The sequence below is a fragment of the Vombatus ursinus genome, unplaced genomic scaffold, assembly GCF_900497805.2.
Source record: "Vombatus ursinus unplaced genomic scaffold, bare-nosed wombat genome assembly UNPS02009062.1, whole genome shotgun sequence".
Taxonomy (NCBI): Eukaryota; Metazoa; Chordata; class Mammalia; order Diprotodontia; family Vombatidae; genus Vombatus; species Vombatus ursinus.
In genome coordinates this window covers 22,162,219-22,166,287 of record NW_020948840.1, presented here as the reverse complement: position 1 = coordinate 22,166,287, position 4,069 = coordinate 22,162,219, and the positions used below count along the sequence as shown (strand labels likewise).

Here is a 4,069-nt window from a genome sequence, read left to right as displayed (position 1 = left end):
ACAGAGGTCAAGTGACTTACCCAAGATCACACAGCGAGTATTTACGTAGCACCTGCTACAAACCAGGCACTGTGCTAAATGCTTTACAAATATCATCTGATTTGATCCTCACAACAACCCTGGGAGGTGGGTGTTCTTATTATTACACCTATTTTACAGTTGGTGAAACTAAGGCAAAAAAAAATAACAAGTGACTTTCCAAGGTCACCTAACAAGCATCAGAAGTCAGATTTAAACTCAGCTCTTCCCAACTCCAGGCCTAGTGTTCTATCTACTGCACTACCTAGTTGCCTCGTGGTTGGACTTTGCCTCTATGTAGAGGCGTCTAAAAAAAGTAGGGCCAAATCCAAGAGGGAATGAAAAAAGATGGGGACATTGAGTCTGAGTTAGAAAGCCACAGAGTGGGGTAGTGCGCCAGCATGGGGGTCTACATCCACCATAACAAGGACCGGAAAGTCTGGCGCAAGGAGCCCAAGAGCCAGGACATCTACCTGCAGTTGCTGGTGAAGCTCTACCGGTTCCTGACCCGGAGAACCAACTCGACTTTCAACAAGGTTGTCCTGAAAAGGCTGTTCGTGAGCCGAACCAACCGACCCCCTCTGTCCCTGTCCCGAATGATCAGGAAAATGAAGCTGCCCAGCCGGGAGAACAAGACAGCTCTGGTTGTTGGGACCGTGACAGATGATGTGAGGATCCAGGATGTCCTCAAACTGAAGGTGTGTGCCCTTTGTGTTACTAGCAATGCCCGGAATCGCATCCTCAAGGCTGGTGGGAGGATCCTTCCCTTTGATCAGCTGGCCATGAGCTCACCCAAGGGCCAGGGCACCATCTTGTTGTCTGGTCCCCAGAAGGACTGGGAGGTATACAGGCATTTTAGGAAGGCACCAGGCACTCCCCACAGCCACACCAAACTGATCCAAGGGCCAAAAGTTCAAGCGTGCCAGGGGCCGCCGTGCCAGCCGAGGCTACAAAAACTAACTTCCTTCTTCCTTGTTATATTAAAGATTTTTGGACCAAAAAAAAAAAAAAGAAAAAAGAAAGAAAGCCACAGAGTGAAAAGATGAATAGGACTGCCAAATTCAAGATGAATTATCCACTGATGGCCTCTATGTCCACTTTTTATCTTCCAAGACTTCCCCTCTGAAGTCCTTGAAGAATCAATACCCTGATAAAATAGGCAGCTGAAACAGTGGGAAATGAGGTTTGATAGGTAGAGCAGGGCCATATTTGGGAAGGTTTTGACTTAATGGAATAAGCAGAGAGCCTGAGACTTCCATAATGAGGAACTGAGTAAATATTTAATGGTCAATGACATTATAACAGCACTTTACATTTTCTTGGAAACCCTAATAATGTAGAAAAGGCCACCCAGTAGGTTCCCATCCCAGCCAAGGAAGGATGCTGTTTCTCACAGGATTTTGCCTAACTCAGGAAGCAAATGGTATCCAGACATTTGAAGTATTTCCATGAATATGGACCATATGAAGTATTTCATGACTGCGTTTTTAAGGTCATGAAGTATTATAAAAGGGACAGATGTCATTAAATGTATTGACATTTTCAATGGGAATAGGACAAGATGAATGCTCTTGTCTTTCTTTACTTCTTCCCTGCCCAAAGCAGAACAGAGAGTGCCCCATTCATTGACTCTTCTGAAGGAGTTGTCCTAACAGAACTTAGTGTGGGAATATGGTTGTGGTTTGTCCTTCGTTCTTGAAGAGGACCATAACTTCAGGAAGAAGTAGTTTGCAAGTAAATTGGATTTAAGTGAGGGAGGGCTGTACAAAGTCACCAGCCTCACTTTTTCCTCCACAGCCACATGGGTCCAGTGGCTAGATTATAGATCAGGACAACAGGAGATGGCCCAAGATGCAGTGGGAGACCTTGGCCTTTTTAAGCTAAGGTCTTTCTGAGTTCTCACTTTGACTGAGGCAATGCCCATTCAGTAATTAGAGCTATTGAAGAAGTGAGCCAGGGATGGCCCCTTTAGTTAAAAAAAAAAAAAATCAAGCTGGGAGGGGAAGACCCTGAGGGTTTCTGGCCAAAAGAGAAACAATTCCTGTTTATATTCACTCTGAGCCATCTGGGCCCAAACAGTAACTCGTAAGTGGTGCTTGGGTAGGGACCTATTGTTGAACAATCAATGAGAGCCCAAGTGAATTGGGTTTAAGGTTTGGTCTTTAAGAAAGAAATAGGGGTAAGAGCTAAGGGGAAAGAATCCAAAAGGAGGACACGGGACAAGGGGAAGTTCAATGTCATTGTCTTCTCTGTGCTTTTCGAAAGATCAAATTGCTGAGGGAAGAGTTCTGTTCTGTATTCACTTTGAAGAGCTGGATTTACCTGATGGAGTTGGTCAGGAATGGCACTGGAGTGGTGGGAAGAGGGTCTCACAAGAGAGGATGAGGAGTAGGAAAAGGAGGGGGACAAAGAGGAAAAAGGGGGAAAGGAGGAGAAAGGAAAAGAGGAGGAGGAAAGAGAAAGGAGAGAAGAGGGAAGAGGAAAAGGAGGAAGAAGAAGGGAAGGAGAAGGGGGGGAGAGAAAGAGGAGGAGGAAGAGGAGAAGGAGGAAGGGAGAGGAGGAGGAAGAGAAAGGGGAAGAGAAAGGACAAGAGGAGGAGGGAAAGGAGAGGAAGAGGAGGAGGAGAAAATGGAGGAAGGAAAAGAGGAGGAAGAGAAGAAAAGTGAAAGAAGGGAAAAAGAGAAAAAAGGGGAAGAGGAGGAGGAAGGAGATGAGGAAGAAGAGAAAGGAGATGAGGAGGAAGAGGAAGGGGAAGAGAAAGAACAAGAGGAGGAGGGGGAGGAGAGGAAGAGGAGAAAGAAAGGAGGAAGGAAAGGAGGAGAAAGAGAAGAAAAGTGAAAGAAGGGAAAAAGAGAAAAAGGGGGAAGAGGAGGAGGAAGGAGATGAGGAAGAGGAAGAGAAAGGGGAGGAGAAGAAGAAATGGGGAAGAAGAGGAAGGGGAAGAAGAAGAGGAGAAGGGGTGAAGCTCCTCGTAAATGCATGCATGTGAGTGATTCCCATTCCTTTTTGGCCTTTGTGAAATGCAGCCTTGAGCTAGCTGCCTTCCAGGTGAATTAAATGAAAAGGGAAGGCATAAGAAATGGAGTGCAGCTCTCTGCAGATGCTAGTCGTCCCTAAGTGTGTCTCAGAGGCAGATGATGGAGAGAGACAAGCTGGCTAATAGAATGCGAAGCAGAGGGAGGAAAGTGGAAAGAAAAGGCGGACAGAGAGAACAGCTGAGAGGAGGGGCCTTTCAAACATTCTCGGAGGGCTGGAGACACTTCTCCCCCCAAACTCAACATAATTCTCAGCAGATTGCTCACCAGGAAGAGATCCATCTGGTTCCTGAATAGACAGGATAGCAATCCCAGGGCAATTTGGTGGCTTTTCAAAATGAGGACAAAAGGCTCTTAAAAGCCTCAACCAACAGGTCATCTAGTCCTGAGGTTGCAGAAGGGGAGCGGGCATGAATGGAGTCAGGCTTGGGCCCTTCCATTAAACCCATTTAACATCACCCAGGATCTCACAAAGCAGGGCCAGCCTTTGAGTGAGCTGAGTGGGAAGCTATGTACCCTGGTGCACTGGAGGCCCACTTGTTCCAAAAGGTCAAACCCATCAGCCTGCCACAGAGAGTGGTGGTATAGGGGGACAAGTACTTGTTCTGGAGTCTAAAGATCTGGGTTCAAGTCTGAGATCTTCCATTTAGTATCTTTTGACCTCATACAAGTTGTTTTTCCTCTCTGGGCTTCATCTATAACACAAGGGAATTGGACTAGATAATTACCAAGGTCTCTTCCAGCTCTTTATCCTACTTGGTGAAGGCATTGATGCCAGAAAACCTTCACTAACATGTGTACCTCAGGATTCTATCTACCTTGGGCAAGCCACTTAACCACTGTCTGCCTCAGTTTCCTTATCTGTAAATGGGGAATAATAATAGCACCTACCTCCCAGGGTTGTTGTGAGGACAAAATGGGATAATTGAAAAGCTCTTTGCAAAAATTAAGGCACTGGATAAAGGTGAGCTCTAGCTCAGATATGGTCTGCCAGGGAGGCAGTAAAAAAATGGAAC

General features: G+C 46.1%; 1 pseudogene; it reads left to right on the top strand.

Moving 5' to 3' along the window:
- Positions 1–419: 419 nt before the first annotated feature.
- On the top strand, positions 420–978 carry LOC114034554 (annotated as a pseudogene).
- The last annotated feature ends 3,091 nt before the right edge of the window (positions 979–4,069 follow it).